This window comes from Erithacus rubecula (genome assembly GCF_903797595.1).
Source record: "Erithacus rubecula genome assembly, contig: scaffold_143_arrow_ctg1, whole genome shotgun sequence".
NCBI lineage: Eukaryota > Metazoa > Chordata > Aves > Passeriformes > Muscicapidae > Erithacus > Erithacus rubecula.
The window spans coordinates 263,366-289,597 of NW_027636155.1; the positions used below are offsets into that span (position 1 = coordinate 263,366).

At 42.9% G+C, this 26,232-nt stretch overlaps 1 protein-coding gene across 5 annotated transcripts in view; it reads right to left on the minus strand.

Moving 5' to 3' along the window:
* Nucleotides 1-17,986, minus strand: part of PLPPR1 (phospholipid phosphatase related 1) — a 121,795-nt gene extending 103,809 nt beyond the window's left edge. For 3 of the 5 annotated variants that reach the window (XM_079332061.1, XM_079332059.1, XM_079332058.1), the window contains exon 1: nt 16,204-16,388. The gene's annotated coding sequence lies outside the window, so the exon portion shown is untranslated. Of the gene's footprint in view, nt 1-16,203; nt 16,456-17,966 lie in introns of those variants that run through there. The other 2 variants (XM_079332060.1, XM_079332056.1) reach the window with 2 other exon arrangements.
* Between the last annotated feature and the right edge of the window lie 8,246 nt (nt 17,987-26,232).

A 26,232-nucleotide genomic window follows, 5' to 3' on the forward strand; every position in this document is an offset into this window, starting at 1 on the left:
AAAGTTGGCCAGAAAAAAAAATGGAAGACAGAGAAGTGGGATTGTTCAGCCCGGACAAAAGAAGGTTAGAACTTAAGAGCACCTTCTAGTACTGAATAGGACTAGAAAAGAACTGGAGAGGGGCTTCTGAGAAGGACAAGGAGGGACAGAACAAGGGGCAATGGCTTTAAACTGAAATAAGACAGAAATAAACTGAAATAATGTTTAGATCTTGGGAAGGCATTCTTGACTATGAGGGTGGCAAGGCTGGGGTGAAATTGGAGGCTTTTTCTCTCAAAATACTTTGTCTGGATCAGTGGTCACAGAGGACCAGAGCACAGCAGTATCATCAAGAAGAGTAAAATCCACTCCTGCATATTAGTCTGTTTCTTTACTGTGTCCTAAGATTAATCAAGCCCAGTGAAATTAATTAAAACTTTAACTGAGAAACCTGATTGCTTTGAAAAACTGCATTTCTAAAACTAATCTTGTCTAAGCTTCTGGGTGGCTGTGGGAGCATTTGCTATGAAACATTTTCAGGGGTGACAAGAAGGGTGAAAAAGCACTGCTACTCATCACAGAGAGGGAACTACGCATCACCAAAATGCCACTGGTGCAGCATTCCCTCTTTTGAACAAGAGGGCACTCAGAATTTGCTTTTCCTGACTCTCACAGGCCACTCCACTGTGACTGTGGTGAAATCCAAATGTTTCACAGCACAAGTGAGACAAGTTAGCTTTAGGTATCACTGCAAAAGAAGGACAATGCAAGAAAATGTACACTGTGAAGTGAGAAGGACAGAAGAGGTTATCTTTGATACTTTTCCAGAGAGACTCTAAGTCAGGGGGTAGAAGGTAAGTGCAGAGAGAGGTTGCAAGGGTGAGTTTGTAGCAGAGACAAAAAGAATCCCATGGCACAGGTGGAATCCACCAGAGAACCCATGGGACTAAGTTCTGCTTTCCTTCACAAGCTTTCACAGGGATGACAGAGATGCAAGTGTCAGCAGAGCCCAGCCTGGCATCTCCAGCTGGGCTTTTGTGCAGCTGTGGTCACAGAAGGGAGATCTGGACTGGCAGCAGAAAACAGCACTCACAGCTGGTCCTGGTGGGGCAGCCACACACAAGTCAAAGAGTGTGTTTTCCAACAAAAAAGGAAAACACATCCTCACAGGAATGGCTGAGATGATAAAGAACACTGGAGTGCCAAGATATTCTCCATCTTTTACCCAAAGACTGCAGGCCCTCCAGAGGAGAACCAATTTAAGTGACACTGGTTAACATTCCACTTGAAGTCTGTGCCTATGTGAAGAGAGGGAATGGCAATCATGTCAAGTCTGTAACAGCCTTTTCGTGAAAAGGAAACCAGCTACTTAGGAACACACCTCCATGTTAAACAAAATCTACAAGAGAAGACTGTATGGCACATGAACTAATTTATATAATTCTTTCTTATAGTATTTATATAATACTTTAGTATTCTTATAGTATTTTTACTACTTTCTTATAGTAACACTTTTTCTTCTAAATTTTCCAATTTTTCCACTTAATCATGCACAGAGGTGAACTGCCTTTCAGTTTCATGTGCTGGGTTTAAAAAGACATGCATTAGAAGAATAATAAAGTTGGCTTTCTTTAAATATTTTTCATTGTGACTGTGATAATTGTTCTTTCCTCAAAACCTATTTTCAAAACTATTCTAAAAAGGACTATAGTTTCTTATCAAAAAAGAAAAAAAAAAGACAAAGGCAATTGACCTCAATAATGTTTTTCCTCTACAGTTTTGAGAATGAAAACTTCTATAATTGGCATATCTCATTTGCAAACTCAGATATGCTGCAACAGTAATAAGTGGGTAGGAAAGTGAGGCTAAAATTTTTAAGTGTTCTGTGTTTGTAGGCTAATTTTCCTTATATTATCTGTACCCTTAAGGGATACAGTAGCCTGTCCTATGGTCTAAGCCATGACAAAAACACCATTCCTCAGACAAATTTCTCAGTTACATTGCCACTGCTTTTGTCAAAAGCACTGTAATTCTTTTATCCAGTCTCCCCTTTTACATCCTCATCTAGACAACACATATCTCTTGTACAACCCACCTCAAGCTTCTTCAAGCTCTGAAAAGACAGCATTAGGACTGATTTTTCAGACACCCTACTCAGGATGATGCTGTGAAGCAAGCAGTCACTGGAAATGCGAGCAGCTCAGGCGCCTGATCTGCCCCCATTCAGTAGCAGGTAATCCACGCTTCCAGCCAGCAATACTGTCACTGGGGAAAAGCACAGAGCAGTCACAGATCACACTCAATATGCCACCTGACAGCAGCAGCCTCCAGGTGCTTGGTGGGTGGTAGCAAACTGCAGGATAATAAACTTACCTGCAGCCTCTTCCTAATCTCCCGACAGGCATACTTGTGACTTAAATGCATCCAAGTACCCACCCTTTCTTTCTACTTCTGTCAACCTAATTTATATCCCCAGCACTTGCTTCTTGGCCAAATCACAGAGAAGTGAAACTACCTGAACAAGTCACTTGGTGTTAGCAGCTCTTCAGTGTGATGCCACACATTTCAGAAAGCTTCAGGTCTTTTCTTATTCTGTGCAGAGAAGTTGAGTTGATTGTTTTTCTGTAAGATTGTGAGGATGGGAGACAATGCTTGTGCAGCAGACTGGAAGGTGACAGCAAAAAAAGAGGTGAGCATACACTGAGGGCTGACTCAAAACAGTCAAACACACATCAGGCTGGAAGAGAAATGCCTGGATAAATTGGTGTTTATTGTTTGTCAGCATGCACAGCATATGTGCTTTTAAACTGTACTGTGAAAAAGTTCCCTGGAAAACATTTGAAATCAAGGCAACATAGTCCATTTGTTTAATTATTTATTTCAGGCATTAGTCTTTTTCTTGTCAAGTAAGATAAAACTTGAGTTGTTCCAGGGGATATTTAGATTGAATATTAGGAAATTTTTTTTTCATTGGTCAAGCACTGGAAAAGGCTAACCAGGTGGAATCACTGTCCCTGGAAGTGTTAAAAAAACATGAGAATGTGATGCTTAGTGACATAGTTTAGTGGTAGATATGGTAGTTTTCAACCCAAGGCTGGACTGGATGACTCCAGAGGCCTTTATCAGCCTTAATGATCTACAATTGTATGTTTGAGGGGAGCACTTATAAATAGTGGGTTAAACCCTGACTCCACTGAATCAGTAGAAGCTTTGCCACTAAGTTCAAGAGAACCAAAGATCTAGTAAACTCTATGAAAAACATATAGCAACAGTAAGGGAAAAGGTGGTCTGAAAGTCTCTTGCAGCATAGCTTCTCGAAATGTGAATGAGTTGATGTCAAAATGTCTATAATGTAACACAAGAAGTGGGTACACGCAGATTTTATTTGCCAATTATTTTTGCTCCTATTTTCTTTTCAAGTCTGTAACAATGGCCAGAATGGGAATTGCAAGTTTTACCATCATAATGAAGATTTCTGAAAAATCAGCTTTTTTAAAGAAACACAGCCACTAGAAAGAGTTTGAGTGCCTGTATTAATCATTGCTTAACTTGTGCAAACCAGAAATCAGAGAACACAATTACTTTTCTGTTGGGCCTAATTTCATCCCACTTAACCCACCTAATGTCATGCAGTACATAAAATAGTCTAGTGTGCACAGGGTTATACTTCACCCTTCAAGTCAGACATGAACCATCTTCTGCTGTAAACTATAACTGTGTAACTGCACTGCCTGCAATGACCCAGGGCACTGTCAGCAGATCAGTGCCACGAGCTGCATGCTCAGACAGAGAAAGAGGGGGAAAGAAATGTGTGCTTCTCTGGAGTGTACTTTTAAGGCTCAGATACTTTTTTAGAGGATGCTTCTGAGCCAAGACATGTATTACTGTGTTTAGAACATCAGAAAAGGAAACTCCCTGCCTGCTTGCATAGGAGGTTAAAGCAAGAGCATGTTCTGAGTGCAGCGGCAGAACAGAGCTCTAAGTGCTGTAGGCACAGCAATAAAAGAGCTGCATGGCCATAATCCTGACAGAACAGCTCTGCAGTATAGGGCTGGTTCTGACATATGACATTCTGTGTTAACATCTGCATGAGTTGCCAAATTGTTTGAGATTGGGAAACTCTGGGAAAAGAGTTTCCACTCTGGGAAAACTTTTTGATTTGATGCTTTTCATTCTGACAAACAGTTTTATTGCAGCCAGTTTTTCAAACTGTCTAATTATCTTTCTGAGCAAATATAGTACAACACATAAGAACAAGTAAATCAGTAAACATTTGTTTTTTCCATTTCCTGAGATGTTCTGTCTGAAATAGGAAAGCATTTTTCACATGCAACCTTAATGCGGCTAGCAATTGCTCTGGTCAATGGTGAAGGAAATCCTTTGTAATGAGTACTGGAAACACCAGTATTTCCAGTACATAACCCTAGATGCCAAACTCGAAACACAATCATAATTGACTTTATCTATTTATCCTCATGCACACCAGGACCATTTTGAGGAGACCCCATCTTCTGCTCAGCCTGGAAGGTATAAAGTGAGACCAATTCTCATTCCTGTAATGTTCTGTCATTGCCAAAACAACTGATGCTCACAAAACCACTACCTTTAACACCGTTCCATTCCCTTCCTTCTCTACCTCCACTTAACATTATTATCATTTGCCTTCCCCCCCCCCACTGAAATCCCAGCTCTATCTGAGGTAACGCATATTTGCCAAATACAGATATAATGTGCATACATTAAATGCAGAGGTTTGCACAACTTTCAGCCTAAGAGCTACATCCTTCCAGCACCTCAGCAGCTGTTTGCAAGCTGTCACTGCTCAAATGTTCACCCATTATTTACAGCAGACTGATAAAACAGGGCGTGAACTGCTTCTGCTACTAATGCAGAGGAAGAGAGAAGTCCTGAAAATTAGTTTCCAATTTCCACGTCACTCACCTGAACTGAAATACTTCCATTACTTGCTGTGCTTTACAACTTATCAATAAAATCTTCCATCAGAAAAGCTGTTTGAAGGCTTAAAAGCAAAATAATTTTAAAGAACTACCTGTCTTGAATCACTGATGTCTTGAACAAAACGTTGAGTCTCTCACTGAGGCCCTTAAGGCTTAAAAAACCCTCAGAAAATGCAATTGCTACCAAGAATGCCTTAACTAATATTTCCCAGTAATCTCAGTTGACTTTTCTGACATGATGCATGACCGAGGAAGTTTTAGCCTCCCCCTTCTGTCATCATCACAGGTAGATTAAATTCAAACTGTAAGAGACAAAAGTAAATTAGGACTGAGAAGACCAGTACTAAGGAAGGCCAAGGCTGGAAGGCTGAATATCTGAGCAAGAGGGTGAGAGAATACCAGGCTCCTCTGGCAGCCAAGCTGGGAACAAACTCCAAAATGACCTGATGCTCAGAAGTCAGGCTGTTGAACTCTTTGCCACTGAATATCTGCAAGGCAACAAATCCCAAAGAGCTGCACAACCTGGACAGTCACACTGAAGTATACATTTAAAGCAGAAAAAACCTGAAAGTTCTGGTACATGAAATGTTGAGGAGGATGAAGGAAATGGACATGACTGGTTTGAGTCCTGAAGTGCACACCTCACACATATGGCTTCAGGGCAAAGGGTGTGGAGAGAGGACAGAAAAATGTTTTTTTTTTCTATTACAAGATGACAGAGGAGCTGACAAGGGACCAAGCATCACAAAAAACCCCCATGCTAGCCTGAAATTAGGGAGGACTCAGATATCCTGACCTCCTTCACCTTGCTCTGCTCATGAAGCCATTCAATGTCAATCCAAATCCATACAGGCATTGATAAAGCCATTTCACAGGGGCACGTGATCCACAAATCTCAAAATGTGCTCTTCTGTCCTGTGATGAGCTTTACTTGAAAAAGTGTTCTCACTGTGCTCCCTCTGTTCTGATTAACATACCACTGACTGAGTCATTCACCTCTTCTTGCAAAAAAAAAGTGTAGATTTTATTCCTGATTTCTGTTTCCCTTGTTGAATGCTTTATAATAGATATAAATAAATAAATGTTCCCCTTTTAATTTATTTTTAAATTACCTGCATTGCTGACTAGTTTCTGCTGAAAATCATCAAGCTAAACAAAATTCTGCAAGCAGTAATAGTCAGAATTTTGCTGGGGATATCCATCTCTACTTTGAGTAACAACGAAAAGGAATGGCAATTTTAAAATTATTATTTTCTGTTGTTCCACAATACAGTAATATTTGTAACAATCATTCCACTTCACATCATTGCAAACAGCACGTGGGCCCTCCATGCACTCAATAGTAAAATTTAGCATGAGACCTGTGTAATGGGACTTAAAGCTGAACAGCTGATTTGCTAGCCCTCTATACCAGAGCAAACATCTTAGAACAAAGAATCAGTGCAATCTCAGCAGGAATTTTAAAACCAGAATATATGTATCAAAAGAATAATAAAAAGTAGCCTCTCACTCAACAAATCATTTTGTTCCTTTTACAGTCTTTTAAAGTATTCCTGTCTTTGGAACTCACATTTCTCACATTTAGAAGCCAATTTTCCTGCCCCCTAAGAGGAATAACACAACCAAATATCTGCTCTCAGGTGAGGGCATTTTAGATCTGTTAAACCATTTCATTAAGTTATTCAGCCAAGTACTCCATGAATAGCTTTGGACTAGATTAAGTCATCTTTCACAACTGTGAGATACATCCATCAGAGCAAGTCTCTGACAGCAGCAGATACAGTCTCTACTGTATAAATGAAGCCAAGGGTCTAATTCCTCTTAAGATAAATGAAGCCTTACCATTATAAAAGGATGGCAACATTAAGGAAGTGTTATGAAGATGTTAGTTTCCCAAAAAGAAATGACTGAAGAAGACAAGGTTGTATGTTAGTTAAGGTGATGTGTGGTAAGCAAAGGAAGACTTAAAGGAAGCAAAGAAAAAGCAGTCTGTCCTCAAACACTAGTTAAGTAGCTATTTCTAGTATCAGAAATTAAATTTTTAAAATGCTTGGGGAAGAAAAAAAATCCAAATTATGTCAGAAATTTCCTTGCTCCTGATACCAAAGTCTAGAATGAAAAAGTCAGTCCCTGTATGTGTATGACCAACATCAGCACTGCCACTGTCCTGAGGAAAGCAGAATATTCTCCCCTTTGGCTGTCACTCTCTCTTGGCTGTGCTGAACCCGGCAGCTGAGATGAGGCAGGAAGTGCTCTCCAAGAAGAGCACAGACATTGTGGACATCCAGCTCCTCCAGGAGTGTGGCAAACAGCAACACAGCCATTTTAGAGCAAACACCCCTCAGAGTTAGCAGGGTAGGTCAGGTAATGATGATGATGGTGTCGATGCCATCCTGGACATGTGTGAGTAATACAGATCTCAGTCATGTGATGAACAACTTTTGGCCTATTCCAGATCACCAGAGATGTAGTAACATCCATCCCTAATTTAACTTTGTATAGCCTGAGAAGGAATACAGTTTATGTCAACTATTAATTAAAACTATCGATAGTAATTATTCTCAAACATCAGTTATCTGATAATTACATAATTGAGTGCTGAAAGAAAGCTTACAGGGCTGCAAGACACTATAGAATGAGCTTCTTCTTGAAATGGATAGTTGATGTCATAAGAGATTTGTTTTTCCTTTGAGCACCCCCCTGGTGTTGATTCCAAAGACATAAGCATTTGATTGGATAAATGACTGCAGATTAATAGCAGGTCATTATGTACTGGAAAATACAGACTGCCATGCCAGGAGATGCAGATCTATTTGGCATTAAAAAATGTCAGCAAGTGCCTATATAATTTCTTTGACCCAAATATTCGTATTTAGAGAACAGAAACAGCAGGATGAAAAGGAGGTTGAAGCTATTTACTAATTTTTTTGCCATGCCAGTCAGGGTCTCTTTCTGCTGCTCTTTGTTCAGACTGACATTAATATTTCTGCATGCAAATAACTTATTAATTACCCCTATGGTGATTAGAAGTGAGGTCTGATATCATGCTTAGGCAACAATATTGTTACGAGTTTTATCAAAAAATGGGATGGGACTATTCCCATCCTCTATTTCAAGAGCTGTAAGAGTGGCAGGAAAAGCTATCTTTGGTGGTTCTTTTTCTGTAGGGACAGATGCAGTCACTTCCTGAGGTACCACAGGCAATACTGAATAAATGCAATGCTCCCAGCTCACACCAGTGCTGCTCCATGGAACCTGACCTGTGCTTCCCTTTCTGTTAGGAGCTGCTGAATCCAAAGGAAAAAACAGCAGAGGGGCTGGGGAACAGAGTTTTGGTCATCAAATCTAGTAGGTAGCTTGAAAATTGGACCCTGGGTAAATAAAATTACACAAAGAAGCTGCAAACCATGAAGAGAGAAAACAGTGATACAAAGCAAATAAAATATTTCAGTGTGTCTGAAATTTCAGCCTGTTTTTCTCCTGTTAGCAAGAGAAACAGCTTATGGCTTTAGTAAACCCAAAATAATTTTCTTCCCAGCTCACAGTTATTTCCATCACTGAACCACAAACTCATTAAATTCTCTGTAAAAATCTGAAAATTGAACACAGATATACAGACCAAGAGAATTAGAAGGCATAGGGGTCCTTCACTAGATCCTTAATTTGTTTTCCTCCTTTAAACTTCACACCTCTTCTCTAGATTCCAAAGTCAAAAGTAGAATCTTCTCTTGTCAAATTCATGGCATTAACACAATACAGAAAAACAGATAACCCCTTCCATTGTCAACTGGAATTAAAGAAAATAAACTCACCTCCAATAATGCTACTCAAAGTGGAATATAATTTTAAGTAAACATAAAACAAGAACTAAATAAAAACCAGCCTACAGAAAAAAAAAAGAAAAGAAGAAAAAAAAATTTATGCTTAATATTTCTGCTCAGTATTTTGGGCCAAAATTTTTCAAAACTGAGTAATTTCTGTCAGAAATCAGTGTGTTGCAGAATTTTATTTTGCCATAGAAACTGCTTGAATAAGAGAAACAAGCCACAGACCAATCATTTCTAGTCAAAATCTCCTCCTCTCTCATGCAAATCATGCAAGTCCTTAAACAGCTTCTCTTTGAAGACCATCTCTTGCAGCACAGGCACAGGTTTTCTCACTGAACACCTGTGAATTAGTAACACCCTGCAGCCGCCTTGCATAATCTGTGAGCTGACACAAGTGGTGCCCTGTGAGCCAAGCTGGTAGCGTCCAGGTGGACATCCCTTGGAAGTGGCTCACACCTCCTCAGGGATGGGCAGCAGGGCAGATTCACCTGGCCCTGAGCCACCTCAGCATTGCTGCTGCAGCTTCTCTACAAAGCTCCAGCTGAGAGTGACTGAACATTCCCTTTCTATTCACAGCTGTCATTGCCCAGCCTCAGGTACCCCAGCACTCCTGAGCTGTTTCTCAGATTTTGTATGGGTCACTGGCTGCATGCACTGGGGCATGGACAAGGGCAGCAGCAGATGTGCTGTCAGTGACAGCCCCACGTAAGCAATGGCCCTCTCCACTCACTGCTGCAGCAGTGCATGAAATGATTACCAACAAATGATTTGCCTCTTGTGTTTTTGGCAGCCTTACAATAGTAATGTGGCAGACACAACCCATGAACCACCTCTAGTTTTCCCAAACCCACAGGCTGTGTTCTGTCTGATGCTCATCAGCACAGAAAACCAACTCGCAACCATGAAACCAGGACACCACTTAATGGCTGGAATGGATGACCTTAACAGGTCTTTTCCAGCCTCAGACGCTTTATGATTCTATGTCTGCATTCAGAGTACTCAGCCTGAAAATACTATTTGCTGCCAGCAAATAGTAGGGTCTCAGTGAAAGTCTCAGGAAGCTGGGTATTTCTTGAATGGCACTTTATTTTTCTGATTTTTGATTTACTGAAATACACTACCTGCTTGTGATAGCTTTCGTGACTGGCAAATTGTGTTATATCTTCTCACGTCTTACAAAATAACACTCACTGTATTCTCAAGATAACTGAGAACAATTTGCGTGAGTGATGCAAGGACGTGAAACCTTCATCAGTTTTGTGGCTTACATTTGCACTGTGGAGAACTGAAATTCCCTTGACTCAGCCAGTGCCTGAAGTATAATGCTGGAGACTAGTTTCTTCTGCCTGACCTGGTCCTGCTTTCAAGAAACACACCCACTATCACCATGCATTTTTTAAGGTGGACCCCATTCTACCAGCAATTCAAATCCCTGAATACTCCAGTCATTACACTAATCCAGTGACAAGCAATTTTTCACACCCAGTTCCTTAAAATCTGTTTCACTGTTCACCATGATGGATTACAACCAGTGGTTCTGCAATCTAGCAAATGTTTGAGCCACCTGACACCTCCCTAAGTCACACCAAAGTGATGTGCACACTCCTGCCCAGCACGTTTCCCTGCTGGTTTACAGCATTCCCAGCACAGTGAATGGCAAGACATCTCCTCAGGTGTCTCCATCAAAAACACTTGCGGTCAGAGTAATGTGGGCATGGTCCTTACATGGAAACAAAATACATTTGGGGACACTTCACTACAAATGGCATTTGGGGGCAGCCTAGGGGCTGTTAATCCACAGCCCTGTATTTTATAGGCGTCCTGCGCTTGTCCTGCTTGTCCTCAAGTCTGCCTGCAGACCATGGCCTATCCCAAGGCAGGAGAGCTTATAGCACAGGAGATCATGAGCTGGTATGGCAGGCTCGCTCTGTGAGAGGCAAGACTCCTTCACAAGACTGCAAACTTTAAACTGTTCTTCTGGCTTCATTTATCCAAATGCAGCATTGCCATCACAACAGCATTATTCTGACAGGTTAATGAGCGTGTTTCACCAGTATTAAAAGCAAGCTTTGAGCACAAAAAAGAGTGATTTAGGTGTTCTAGAGAAGAAAATGCATCCTTTTACAACTACCCTTCATTTTTCCAGTACTTTGCCTTTCTCCCATAAATTATTATCACGGAATGCTCCAAAAATCCCAGCTGCATTATACAAAGTTATATTTTTCAAGTTTCTTGGAAACTATTTCAGTTAATTACGAAAAAATAGGTTGGTGTCTCTTTAGTTCATGTGTTACTAAATGTCTCCCTCCATGCCCAAGTAATGGGACAAAGTCTGGAACAAGCAGAAAAACAAGTTACCATAGAAGAGCTACCAGCAATTATTCACTAAATACAATAAATTATTGTATATGTGGAAATTAAATGTACTTCATTTTGTTGTCACTGAGTACTTTAAAAGCGTGGGTGACAGAAGCACAGAGCAGAATACAAATGTGATACAACTGCCTCTTGCAGTGCGTGTTTCTATTGAAGTTGGATTTTTTTTTCCTCCTCTCCTTTTGACAGATTTAAGCTGATGGATGGTGAAGCAGGATTCTGAATTAACTGGAGCCTCAGTTAAGCAGCAAAAAGCAGCAGAACAAATGTCTGTGGAAATTTCACACTGCAATCTCATGCTCCTGTTTGAGTTATTCAACAGAGCAACTCTTCTAAGAGGGTTCAAACCTCAGCTTCTGTAGAAACCTGTTAGCTTAGACAATCTCTAAGAGGCATCCAAGTCCACTCACATGAGACTCTGCCAGGGCCAACCAGGCATGAGAGACCTACACATCTCTGAATACTTCTGGAGAGTTACACATCATCTGTCTTCAGACAGGAATGAATCCTGATTTTGCAACTGTGCAAAGTTCAATTTCAAAATCAGTTCCACCTTCTGAGATTGCAACAGTGGTCTTAGAGCTATTAAAAGAGTTGGGGTCTCACAGGCATTTGCCATGATTTCTGTAAAACCTCTTTGTATTCAGTGGCAAGAGCCATTATGATAGATGTTGCTCCTCCACTGAATAACCTTTCTGACCAAAGGATCAGTTTCCACTTGCTAGAGCACAGCAAAGAGAAAATAAAGTCAAAGAAGGTGTGTATTGTCAAGACTATTTAAACAAGTGGCTAAAAGGAGTAGAGGATGTGTGGCAGTGTGGCACACTGCACGGTCATGAATAACACTGACACTCTGAAAACAAGAAAAGCAGAAACCCTACTTCAAAAGCAAAGGACAGCCCTGTAGCTAACTTTGACCCTCTATCTAGAAGACATAATTCTGTCGTTTGGTAATGAGTGACATGACTATAGTTTATGCTGGTCCTCAGTCCCCGAGAGATGTTAAATCAGTGATCAACACATTTCTGCACATGGATCTATCTTGAAGCTAATTCTCATCCTGGTTAAGATACAAGAATAACACAGCAAAAATCTTTCAGGAAAATTGATTGAAACACTGTCTTATCCATATAAGCCTATTCTGTCCCCACTCCTCTACCTGTGGCCACACCTTTCTGACTAATTATCTCTATGATCCCTCCCATACAACTTCCACTATAACCAAAAAGTATGGCACTCCACAACACATTCCACATGCTCTTATGGGATTCCTGTACCATGCACTAATCAAGCTTGACCTATTTATTTTATAATAAAATATAGAAAACCCACTTGGGTAAGGAAAGTTATCTTGTACTTCAAGGTTGGACTGATATTGATCCACTCGCTTATCAGGGAAAAAAGCAGTGCAACAAGTCACCAACATGAATGATGTTCCCTAGGACTGTGTGGAATTGGCCCAATCACTTACATATGATTAACAGAATCATAGGGTTGAAAGGAACCATTAAACACTATCTACTTGCAACCCTTCTGCCATGAGAAAGGACACTTTCCACTAGACCAGATTGCTCAGTGGTCCTGAACACTCCCAGGTATGATGCATCCACAACTCCGGGCAACCTATTCCACTACCTCCCCACCCTCAAGAGTAAAGATTCTTTTTCCTCAAAATCTAACTAAACCTATCCTGTTTCAATTTGAAGCCACTCCCCCCACCCTGTCCCTACATGCTTTTGTAAAGACATCTGATTGTTTACAACACAGACCAGCTATTCAGCTCTGTTTTGACAGGTACAGGCTACCAATAAAGCAGTTTTCCAAAAAGGGAGAAACGGGCCAATGCGGAGCCCGTATCTAATGACCCAGATAATGATTATTCAGAGTAGACAGTAGACGTCAGATTCTGTAGCCTATCCCTTTCAGACTCACGTCTATCCAACAGACATTGATGGTAGCACAATTTTTACAAAAGCAGGAGATCAGGACACACATCATGAACAACAATGCCCCTCACAATGGGTCTCTCAGCTGCTGCCAAGCAAGCATTTCTGAAAAGCACCACTGAAAAGCAAGTTTCACTCGGGATATGCAATCAGTACCTAAACAGGGAAGAGAGGATATGCGAGCAAGCTGCATCACCAACTCTGCACACCAATGGCAATAAGCATGCTGGTCATTATTTCTGTGTTTATGTGTTATCCAAACATCTATCTATTAGAAACTCCAAGAGCTTTAGGTGTTCTTCAGGAAACAACTGGGTTTGCAAATTGATGTTGGCACTCAGTCTTTTCAGTGATTAGATTAAAAGCAAAACAAACCAAACTAAAGAAAACATTGAAGAATGCCCTGTGAATGATACAGGGCTAAGTCTGAAGAACTCAAAGTAACATCAAACTGGGCAGTCTGAAGAACGTGGAATTCCTTCAGAGTTGGAAAATTAAAAGCACAGAGCATCACTTGACCCAGCCAGAGCCACAGCAGACACCATGCACAGGCTCTGGACCTGGTGTAACTTACATGAGAATATCACCTGGGAAGCAATGCTTCAAAACACAGCAAAGATTTAAAAAGAAGTCATAATCTTGGGTGTCCTCACTTACTCACTTCCTAAGAAATAAGCATTCTGGTTCAGTCACTCAGAATAAGATGGCACAGCTGATTTCACTGTCCTTCTGTGAAAACTAGGGTAGAATTGAATATATATCACAGACTTATTCGGCACAAACCAGGATAGAGTGAAAAGACAGGCATGTAAGTCTTCTGGCACCAGCACCACACAATTTATCTTCCTTCTATCTTTATTTTGAGGAAACAAAGATAGGGAGAAATAATCTTGAAGGCAAATCTTGCTTTTGAAGAGTCACCAACCAAAAAAGTTTCGTTCACTGCAACTTCACCCAGTACACAGGACAGCATTAGTGGATTAAAGAAATGCTTCTTTTAAGCACTGATGATAGGTAGCTGCTTCCGTTAAAGAAGTTTGCATATCTTGAGGATCTAGTGCCACAGTGAGTGCCAACCCCACAATAAAATCCCAAAGTGATATTCACAATAGTTCCTTGTCAACACAATTGGAAAAACATGTCCTGCATGCTGCTGTGTATCCACACAACTACAAGATATTTATGGTTGCAGAAAGTATTAAGAAGAAAACCCAGAGCACAATAAAGTAGGCTAATTAGTTCAACATACTATCTGATGGAAGTAATACTTATAGATATGTCTGCCAATTTTAAAAAACACAAAGACAACAAAGTACAATGGTAGGTTGACTCTTACCATTGAACAAGGAGGCAGGGAAGACTGACAAAGAGAAAAAAAAAATCAAAGTTCTTCATGGCAACCAAAGCTGTCAAAGAAAACTGAGGTACAGTTCTAAACAAAAAATCCACTGAAAATTCGAAAATCTCCTTCTTCTGCTACTGAACTCTCTCAACTGAGACAAAAATGTCTCCAATTACAGACCAAGCAAAAGGTTCTGTAACTGAGCAGATGTGACCACATGACTAAGGAATTAAGGATATAGTTCCCCACTAGTTCCTCCTCTCCTCTGATCTCATCAATGAAAAAAAAAAAAAATATTACCTTTATTGTGCATTGAAACAGGTTAATAAGCACCAGCAACCAGCACAGCTCTGACCAGGTTTTTGTAGTAATTCTACATACACTGAAACAAGTTCACATCCATCATATCAAGGGAGAAATGCTGCTTGATATCATCCCTGCTGAACATGTTGATTTAGTTATCTTTTTCAGCATCACTGGTTTTCCACTCGGAGTGGGCAAAAGCCAGCATTGAAAGATGTCATGTGAGAGCCAGCAATGAAAGTTGGAGGAAAGGAAAGAATACAAATAAATATGGGAAGGTAGTAAGGAACTGTTGTCATAGCTCCTAGTGCTTGACAGTTCCTCAGTTGACATAAATGTTGTCCTTTTTCCTCCGTGTGTCAAGCCTTGAAAGCAGGTTCTCTTCCTCTACACTATATTCAGAGTTACCTGTGGACAAATGCATAAAGGTCTTCCCCTCAGACCTCACCAATCTTTATTTTTATAAACAGCCAAAAATCAGACCTAAGAGTAGCAGAGGTGATTTAAGAGAGGGAGGTCCACGGCAGTGTCCTCAGATTAAACGGGATCCTGAAATTCAAAGACTGAGGGGAATCACACTAAGCAGCCTCAGAGGTAAGCCCTTCTGCAGTAACTCCTACAGAAACCTTCCTTCCCAAAGCAAGCACAAAACCTGCACTGTGCAAGAAGCAGAGGTTTTAAAAACACTCCGTCTTGTGCCCAAGTGGAAGCAGGCAGAAACGCGCGCACAAAGCCGCGATCTGTGTGTTTTCCCCACACACGCACCTCATCTGCAGAGGGAGTGTGCCTGCGGGGCCCCTGCTCCGGCCCAGGTGCCTTCAGGCCCCACAAAGACCACACTGCATGGACGAGAGCTGCCACTGACACATTTATTTCTCAAGCACTCACCCACTAGGAGCCGAAGAACTACTGTACAACCTGAGAGCTTGGAAATCTCATCTCTCTACCCGCAAGCTGTCATTGACAGCTGATCTAAACGCCTTCATTACTCTCCCTTCTCTACCTGCGGAGGTTTTGCAGAGGTGCAGAAAGAGAGAGTGTCAGGGGTCTCTCAAAGCATCCGAAACCGACAAGGACATCGCACACGGTGACCTTTTAGCACCTCTGCTCCAAAGCCCCTCTCACCGCATGCGGCGAGTCCATCACGCCCTGCCGCCGACACAGCCTCCTCTCGAACCGCAGCCCACCCGCACGGCTCGGCGGCATTGCCGCCCGAACCCCTTCCTGGGAGGGGCTCTCGGGGCTGTTCCCAGGAGGAATCCCGAGGGAAACGGCGGGATAGCGGCCACCCAGCACCTGCCACGGGAAAAGCGGCGATGCCTCCGCGCCGCTCCCGCCATCCCCCACACCGAACGCGCACCCCTCACCCCGCATCCCTCATCCCGGCCCGCTCTGCAGCACGGCGCGGGGAAGCCGCCGCCTCGCCTCGCCCCGGCCTCTGCCGCCCCCCGGCATCCCCCGGCCCCGCTCACCCCGCGGCGCGGCGGCCCCGCTACGGGCAGCGGTCTCCGGGAGGGCGGGCGGGCAGCTCTGGCCGGCCGGACATCGTGGTCCGCCCTCCGCCGCGGCGGGGAGGGCCGGCTCCGGGACTCTCTCCCTGCGCCGCTGCTTCCTCGTCCTCCTCGCCCCTTCCCGCCTCGATTCCCCGCAGCACTGCCCGGGCGAGCACAGGCTCCGCTCCCTCGCTGCCGCCGCTCCTCCCACGCTTTCCCGGGCACCGGACCGGGCTCCAGCCCCCGCCCGGCGGCGGGGAGGAGGGAGGGGACAGGGGCCGGCCGGGAGGGGCGGGCGGAAGGGCGGGGAGGGGGAGTGGGACCCCCAGAGCCGCCGCCGTTCCCCAGCTCGGCCGCTTCCCCGAGGCTGTGCCCTCCCTGTGGGTTGGAGCAGTTTCCCGCGTCCGGGAATATCGCTGTCTGCGCTCCGCGGAGGCCGTCTCTCCCCGGTGCTCCTGCCGCAGTCCCGCCGCGGGGGGCACGATGCCCCAGGGACTTCGCCGGCATCACGACAGCAGGATTGCATCGGGACAGAGCGATGCGGCGTGGGTGGCCCGCAGGGGTGTTGGCGGTCCAAAATCCCGGGGGTGCTCTGGGTTAGAGGAGCCCTGCAACCTGGAGCACTGGGGTGACGCTGGGGTGGGATGCAGGCCCTGGTGCCGGCGTTGACAGTGCTGGCGTGCCCCCTTCCCCAGGCCCCATGCAGGGCACCGGGCAGGACTAACGATACTCCACGGTGTTGTTGTCCTGAACGCTACAACTCTCCATGGCCCTGTCCGCCTGGGAGCTACCAGGGCGCTGAACTCACGGTACCGACAGAGCCTTGTCCTCAGCAAACTGCCTTAGGCATTCAGAACGCAACGGAGAGGAGCTTGTCATTTCCCTGTCGTAGGCTTAGATTTGCCTCCAACTCACGGATATGTTGCTGTAACTGAGAGTAGTACTACCCCAACTACATTCAAGCTGAATTCCTAGTTGGCAGGACAAAGAAAAAAGTGACCCAGGTGTTACTCTACTGCAAATGAGCACAGAGTCCTGGCTTCCCACAAGTGTGTGGCATGTTCTTGTCAATATGCCTTAAGTGTAAAATTGGGAAAAAAAAAAACAAACCAACACCCACAAGCTAGAGTAAATCATGCCAATATAATTTTCATGTGTGGATCAATGGAATTTAATTCCTCAGTTGCCAAGATGTCTTGCAGAAGCATTTTTTGGTATTTATTACCCCACCATTTCATGGGCAGGGTGCCCTGTGCATCAGGGCAGTGAGGTGACTTGCCAGATATCATCACTAAGGCCAGGCTGTGTCCGACCAGTGTGGACCATGGGCCACATGGACCCAGGAGCACAGCCAGATGAGTAGTGCAGAGTTTTTCACTGAAGGTTTGAGAAGTATTGTGTCTGCTGCAATGCAGAGGAAAACATACTAAGCCCTTTTCCTTTTAAGACACCAGGAGCACAGGCACAGCCCACTAAGGATGAGAGGTGTCTGTTCATTTAAGCAGTGCAACAGCATCAGTAGCTTTGGTCTGGTCATAGCCAAAGACTGATATTTACCCAAGAGATCAATCAAATTACATTAATTTCAGCAATGACAGCGTGGAAACACTAAATGAGAATGTCGTTTTTGCAGCTTTCCATCCCTGCGGTTTCATTGTTTCTTCCATTGTTTCTCTCCAAAAGAGGTACCCACTGTCCTTGGTGGATGAAGAAGAGGCAGAAGGAAAGCAAAATTCACATACTTTTCTGCTCTTCCCCCACTTTACACTATCAGCAAGCCTAGCAGAAGCAGAGGAGGAAGGCATAATTTGTTTTCCTCCTGCTTTTTGGTCATATGGATTTCTGACCCACTTGTCTTTTCGGGGAAGCTCAGCTGGGCGTGAGGTTTTCTTTCCTAGTGTGGTTGTTGTGTGACTCTTGTACAGCTACGGCAGTAGCAACAAGGGCTATTTTTAGCCTAAAGTAGGCCAGGCAGTTCCAGAAGATGTATTAATAGGAGGAACATTTGAGAACGAAACAAGCAAACAAAAGAGAAAACAAACTGGAAAGTGTAAACACAAATGATCTTTTACCAGAAGCACTTGCTAAATAGTAAATATGAGAAACTGCATCCTGTCTCAGGGGACATGATTCCACTCACACAGCAAACAAACTAAAGCAGTCTCTACTCAATATATGTTGCCTCCAGAACAATCAAAGTGTTTTGTTTTAGCACTATGCACCTGGAGTGGAATTTTTAGAGAAGCCCAGTTCATCAGATTGCAGTATGCATTCTTTTCACAGAAAAAGAATACGCACCCTGGAAGTTTAAATATATATTAATTTCCTTCTTAGAGATCACTACGTGTTTATGTTTTGAATCAGAGAGTAGCTGGTACCCAAAGTGTGTTGCCTAACTTTCTGGGAGAATTCACACCCACGTTTGTAGTAAAATCCCGTGGGCAATGTGCAGCTCTCTGCAGTAGGCAGAAAAGAGGCAAGGATGTGTACTGTAGGAGAAAGATTCATATTTTGCTGCTAAAAGCAACAAATCTTAGTTTTCGATCAATGATAATTCAGAAGGAGGCATAGGTATCTGTCAGCTCCTTTATCCTTGTTGGAGTTTGAAGAGTGGATTGCAACTATTCAGCAGTCTGTAAATCTTTGTGGAAGAATAAGTGCAGAAACATTCATCACCGATGTGTACTTGCCACATGGACTCACAGGGCTGTTTTTTACCTTTTTTTTTAAACTTCTGGTGGTAGTTGTTATCTTTTTTCCATTGGAAGTTCCAGTAAGACATCTCACATTCTGACTCTTGTCAGTCATTTCACCGAAGTCAGTTGCAGAGCATTCTGAATGCTCTTTGCTTGCCTGTTTGGGTAGATGCAATCCAGAAATCCAGGGCAATCTGTGTCACCATAATCATATGTTACTCCATCAAGTATTGTAGTAGGATGCTTGCAATGACAACATAAGTGTTTGCTATATATAGCCTGCATTTGCTTGCTGCTAATTTTGTGAGATAATTTCCTCAAACAGCAGAAATAATCAGCACTTTTTGCTTTATCTCTCTAATTGACAAGCATGTCTCTGTGTCCCCACCTGACTTTTTCCACAGCGTTTTTCCACTTTCAGATGAAGTAACAGCAGAGTTTAGTGCATAAGGATTCAGCCTAAGGCTTCATTGTTACTGTCTGTCCATAAATTTGCCCTGATCGTCTTTTTAGTTGCAAAAGTATAGACTTTTTTGCAGAGTTTTTTGAATCCAAAGTGTTCCTCTGTCCAGAACAGCCACAGTAACTCAAACCCACACTTCTTGATGCACAGAGCAAGAAAATGGCAGCCTACATATGCACAGACCGGACTGCAGCTGTAGGATTTGTGTACAAGCCACAGAGGTGAAAAGTTTGCCACCAATATAATAAAAAATAGTTTTAGGACTAATTAGGGGATTTGTTTGGGTTTTTTTTTTTTTTGTAGCTGAATACATTGTGTCTAGGAACACTGCACTTACTTAGCTATCTTTGCCACATGCTTGTCAGGCAACAATGATGGGTTACCAATCCTAGCCCTGCTTGAGCAAAATTAGGGTACAAGAATCTAAAACTAAGTGTGTGACCGTGATGGCAGGTCAGGTGTCACTCTGAAGACCAGGGCCTGACTGCTACAGAGCTGGCAGTGAATTCATGCTTGGCAGATTGGTTTTCACTATGCTTTATTTTCTCCTGCTGAAATGGCATTACACACACACTACTAATTGCTAGCCAGAGACTTAACCATACCACTGTTTTGGAGACAGATGTTCCTGGTTAAGGAAATGCAGTACACTTAAATGTGTAAACCAGAGCACATTGCTGTGTTGTAGAATCACAGAATGGTTTGGGAAGCATTCAAGGCCTAAGTAAGCTGATCAGGTGAAGGGTGCTGCTGTGCAAGCCAAGGAGGCTGGAATGAGGTGGCATTTAAAGGCCCATTCCAGCCCAAACCATTCTGAGATTCTGTGAGCCTGTCTTCACAGCAGCCAGGCTGAGGGGCCAAGTCCACCTGTGTCAAACAGCAGCCCAACCAAGCCTCTCATAAGTAACTGTGAGTGACCTATCAAATTCCAAAGTCCTGAAATAGGTCAGGAATGCTTTCTGCTGGACTCTGCCAGTCTCCCAGCCACTACAGTGTCTGGTGGAATGCTGCTCAGCCCCAGGGAGAAGAGATAGTAGCAGAGAAGCATCAAGGATTTTCTCTCACTCTTTGCAGAGGAGGCACTGCATAGCTAATTAGTTGCAGGAAAATGCACCATCTGTTATGCCAGTGTAAGATAACAGTACTCCCCTCCAGCTTCAGGGAATACCAGCTTCATAAATAACGCTGTACCCAAACCTTCCCTCAAATGGACTCTTTTGGCCACAGGACATGTGACGGGAGCTGCTGTTTCTCATTAAGCACCCAGTGGGTTAAAAGCAAAGACCAGTTTCTTGTCGGACATCAAAGGATTCAAGCATAATGCAAAAGTTAAAGCCCACAGAGAAGAAATAGAGTGATTTCTAACATATTACAGTGCTGCTACAGTTATGAAAATCCTATAGTTGCAGAAAAAGTCTTCACCATGGAGAAGATTAGCAGAAATGGGAACAAATAGGGGTGTGTATGCAATGAGTAACACACCTTGCAATGCAGAGAACAATCCAAATTATTCACTCTTTAGAGAAGTGAGGAACCCGCTTTCTGCTTTTCAACATCAGATTAATTCTTTCTAGCAAAATAAAACCCAAACTGCCTCTATATGTTTACATATGCATACACAAACAAGTCTGCTGATAGAGTATGATACACCTAAGTTTAAGAAAACAATCTTGTAGCTTTTTAATAGCAAATTATATTTGCATAATGAAGTGTACTGGCAGGCAAGCTCAAGCTGAGTGGGTGTAGGCAGGTAGTACACTTCAGCAGTAACTCAGAAAGCTGCTCCCTAGCACATTTGAGAAGTTTATGTACCTCAAATCTTGGGGTGTTTTGTAGCATTTTTAAAGTTTTCTTAAAATTTCTGGCGTCTTCTTGTTGACAAGAAAAAGGATGCCATCCCTATGTGGATAACAGTAAATTCATAATTACTGCATAGGAAAAGATGAACAGACCAGAATCTGCACATAAATGGAGATGCCCTGTGTTTTTTTCTGATAATGTGCCTAAAACCAGAACCCCAAGGAGTCCACAATGTACTTGTTCATGTTGCAATTGCACCTTAAGCTGAAGTCCAGCAGCATTCATGAGTTGGGTAAATCCTCCTGATCATGTAAGTCATCAGTGTATTCCTGGACCTTTTCATCCCAAAGGGAAAACACTAAGTTCTAAGTGCATTTTAGTGTGATTTCTAAGGATGACCAGTCAAGCATCCTTACTGAGCTGTTGAGATCCATGATACAAGACCGACAAAATCACTGTTAGATATGCAAGCAAATGATGGGAGCACTGTCTGGGCTCTGGCCAGAGGCTAGCCAAGCTAATCAGGACTGGAAGAATTTTGGACATGGTGTGAGGGCATACCCCATTCCTGGAAACATTCAATGTCAAGTTGCATGTGGGCCCTGAGCAACCTGATCTAGTTGAGAATGCCCTTGCTTATTGCCGAGTGGTCAGACTAGCTGGACTTTAAAGATCCCTTCCAACCCAAACTGTGTAATTCCACAAGAAATAGCAGTGTGAGACACTGACAGGTGGTCCCACAGAGGATGGACGGACGAATGTTATAGGCAGCTGAGGGGGTGCTGTGTGAAACATGGCCAAACTAAGACCTTTAGGGCAAGACAGCCTTGTAAAGCTGTAAACCCATGTAACTCTATCAGGTATATCACATCAGACTTATGGCAGAATCAGAAATATCAAATTTGGTGTCTGGCAGGAAAAAAGTAATTTGAAGTTGTTGATTTGTGAGGAAGGTGAGGACATAAGAAGGTACAGGAATAATGAAATGAAGGATTGAGAGAGATGAAAAGAGATAATAAGATGTGCAGATGATATGCAGGTGGGTTAGCTGGCAGTCTGCCCTGCTCTTGGGCATGGCAGCTGGAGAAAGAGAGTGAAAAACCCCACAGGTCCACTGTCACCATTTGAACGATGTCTGGAAATGGCCTCAGGAGAACAGGATGAGAGCAGTTCACCCCTGTATCCAGAGGGATCAAATCCTTGTACCACCATGTGGATGCTCCTTGCAGGTCTGATGGCTTTGGGGGCATTGCACTGTTGCCTAATCAAACTCCCAGTTCCAGTCCTTGCTGCTCTCAGGTGCTGCTCCAGCGAAGGGCCAAAAGATGCACACTTGTGCTGTGCCACCATTCATGTATTTGCCTCCCAATCCTGTTCCAGTGCCTGTCATCTACAGGTCCAAGCTACCAGTTGTTTACAGTAGTCATTTGCTACAAAAAGTCCTGGAAAGTCTCAGTTTGCACAAGACTTTGAAGGACTAGGAGAAGCTTTGGAAAACCTCACCTGCTAACATTAGGGCACAAACAGTTGTCAGGGATATCAGCCAGTGTCTAACACTTTTATTTTTATATTGTGTAGGAGTAATTTTTAAATCCCTTTAGCGAGGAAATCACTTCCCACTAACTGAAAATGAGTTATCTTTATATCAGCCGGGGGCTTGATAACCCCCTGCCCACTCCTTTCCTGCACAGAAATTTCTCCCTCTGTGCTCATCTGCTTACTCATGACTCCACTACAGAGCTTAAAGGCTACTGTGATGCTTCTGAGCAGTGAGGTTTGCATCAGAACAAATGTCAAGATAAATTTCTCTGTTTCTCTGTGCTTGGCCTAGCAAGATCAGTCTGCAGAAATACAGTGCCTGAATTTAAAATTAATATGAAATTTGTATGACAACTCTTAAGAAAGTAGGTTATTAAAAGATATTTTTGAGTTTAATTGCATGGTCATTTGTCATTTTTGTTAAGTCCAACAGTATCCTTGTGCAGTAGCTGAGAATTAGGTGCAGAAGTCATAATGGTGGGTCAGGAATCTGGGACCTGAACTAATCTGGCAGTTAAGTAATCCTACATCAAAGGGGTCATGTAGTTTGGTGGGAAAATGTGGCATTACAATCAAAGAGCATTCAGGGTACCTCATTTTACAGGTTTTGGTATTAACCTGCTCACTCTTCTGGCAAAGCAGATTTTCCATTAGGCATGAGGAATGGAGCTCCAGAAAGGTTACTTGTGAAGTCTGCGGATTTAACAACTAGAAATGTAGCTGGAACAAGCTTCAGAAGGTACTGCTTGAGGATAACTTCATTCTATGTGTGAGTGCTGATGACAGGACAGCAGGAAAGACAGCCTTAGTACTTCCCTCCTGCTTCCAGGAATTTTCTGAGTGATAGATCAACCAGCATTGACATTTTTTCTTTTATATTTTTTTTAGACACTACAGTGGAAGGAGGGGCCTGAAGAGGAGTTCCTACACACCAGATTTACTGCCCATTGCATTGCTATCTACAGCTCTGATATGTAGGTCTGGGAAGGTTGTATTCTCAATCTTGGCCTGTGTAAGTGCTAGCCAGCTTACTGTCTCTACAGCCAGTCTTGCTCAGATTTAGGGCCAGAGCCGTGGGTTTTCCCTGGAGGAGTAGAGCAACATACAGCGTCTTCACAGCACAGGAGTTCCCACATTTTTTGAAGTATTAAATTTTCTGTGGAAATGAAAGACAACAGGAAGCTTTGTCTAGCAAGAAGGATGGCTGCTTTGGTTAATCAGGGACAAGAAACAAGGAGAGCCAATGGCTGCTTGATCTGACTTGATCCAGCAACTCTCATTAAATCAGGAATATGGATTTGACTTTTTCCCTGACTTTCAGGGAAAAGGAGCATCAGTCCAGATTCTCACCAGTCAGGATGATGCCCTGTTCAGGTGCCACCCTGAACAGCAGTATGATGATGAATCACAGAGTCATGGAATGGTTTGAATTGGAAGGGACCTTAGAGATCATCAAATTCCAAGCCCCTACCATGGGCCAGAACATCTTCCACTAGACCAGGTTGCTCAGAGCCCCTCCAACCTGGCCTTGAGTGTTTCCAAGTATGAGGCATCCATAGTTCCTCTGAGAAACCTGTGGCAGTGGTCCACCACCCTCATGAGGAGAAATATCCTTCTTATATCTAAATCTACCTTTTCTTAGTTTAAATCTATTAACCCTTATCCTACATTTGTGTGCTCCTAAGTCCCTCTCTAGCTGCATTGTAACTCCCTTAGGTACCAGAACATACTCTAAGGTCTCCCCGGAATCTTTTCTTCTCCAGGATAAATAACTCCAACTGTCTCAGTGGGTTGTCATAGGAGAGGCATAGGAGAGGCTCTCCAGCCCTTTGAGCATCTTCATGGCCTTCTCCCATGGACCTGTTCCAGCAGGTCAATGTCTTTCCATGAATGGGATCTTTAGAAAGCCAACAATAAACAACACAAGGGTATTTATATCCTCATTTATACTCACCTCACCTTGGGTGGTGGCAAGCCATCACCACCCAAATCAAAATGTAGGCAGACGAGGTGTCATCACAGCTACAGAGCACTTGGGATGGCAGCCAACAACCATCCATTGTCATGTGGATGTGACTAATGTAGTCTAAGTAAGAAGAAGAGGGTGTTGACAGATCAGTTTTACTATCAGCCAATAAAAAAAAAAATTTAAAAATTGTATTTCATAAGAGGCACAAGGTTTGACTTGAAGCAGGAAAGACTTTTCTCCTCTAGAAATAGCTTCAAATAGAAGGCCTCTCTAGGCTTTTTGTGATGCATTTGGTCCTACTGTGACTGGCCAAAGGGTGCATTTAAAGAAGAGGATACAGCTTTTATTAGAAACACTTACAGGGGTGTTTCCAGAGTGTAAACAGACCTGCACTCCCCACTCTAGTAATCTCATTGATTTAAGAGAGTCATTTATGATGTTTGGAAGGAGAGGATACAAGAAAGAGAGTTTGTCTCCACTGAAATTTGATTCTTCAATGAAGAATTGCTTCCTGTGTGAAATAGATAGTGATGATTACTGTCCCTATCACTTTTTGCTGATGAGTGTTGGGGTACAAGACAGAGGAGGAAAGATGGAGAAGAACCTACATAGTTTTCATCACCACCTTTAAATGTTTGAAACAAGACAGAGCAGTATTAAGCAGCACAGAATTAGATTTTTGCCAGGTATGCTTCTCCTTTGAATTGACTTCATAAGATTCAGAATATCTGGAAGAATTTAGAACATTTGGAGAAAATATTCCGTTTATGTAATTGTTATATACATGTGATTCCTTTTTCCATTCTCAAAAGCATCACATTCACAGTTCTAAAAGCATCATGGTGCTACACATTCATATTTCACAAGTAGCCAAAACCCATTCTAGGACCAACCAGTGTTGGTTTGAATGGGCAGATGCACAGCTTGGCCCAGACCCTGTGCATGCACAGATATGTCACAAGGGTATGAAGAATCTCCTGGGATAGCTTATCTGCATTTATGAGGCATTTAACACCCACAACCCAACAATCTGCACAGAGAGCCACTTCTGAACATTTATTCTTACAACAATTTGAGGATAAACACAAAAATCTCATGCCTTGCACTTTATAATACCTCAAGGTTTTAAAAGGAAATGTCTTCTTTCAGTCATTGCAATCAGATTTATCTGTGAATCTTCCAGAGACTCTGACCATAAACAGGTATCTCATGACAGTAGGAATCAGAGGTAGTAAATTTAGTATAGATCAAAGGATCAACAAGAACCCTACAGCTACCAGAGAGGTAATAATTTACACAGGTATTGTACTCTGCCACTTGAAAAACAGGGTCCAGTCAAGATATGAATCTAGATTTAAGCCTTAAAAATCCTGAAGGTCTTCAGTAGTTCATGAATGGGAGAAGAAACCCAGGGCCTTGGAAGGAGTGAAAGGAAATAGAGACCGTGGTATTTCTGGGCAATATCAGTGTGAGTAAAGAGATAAGTGGTTCTGAGTGGTTAATTTCTGTCCTAAAGTCGAATAAATATGAAATGCCAACTT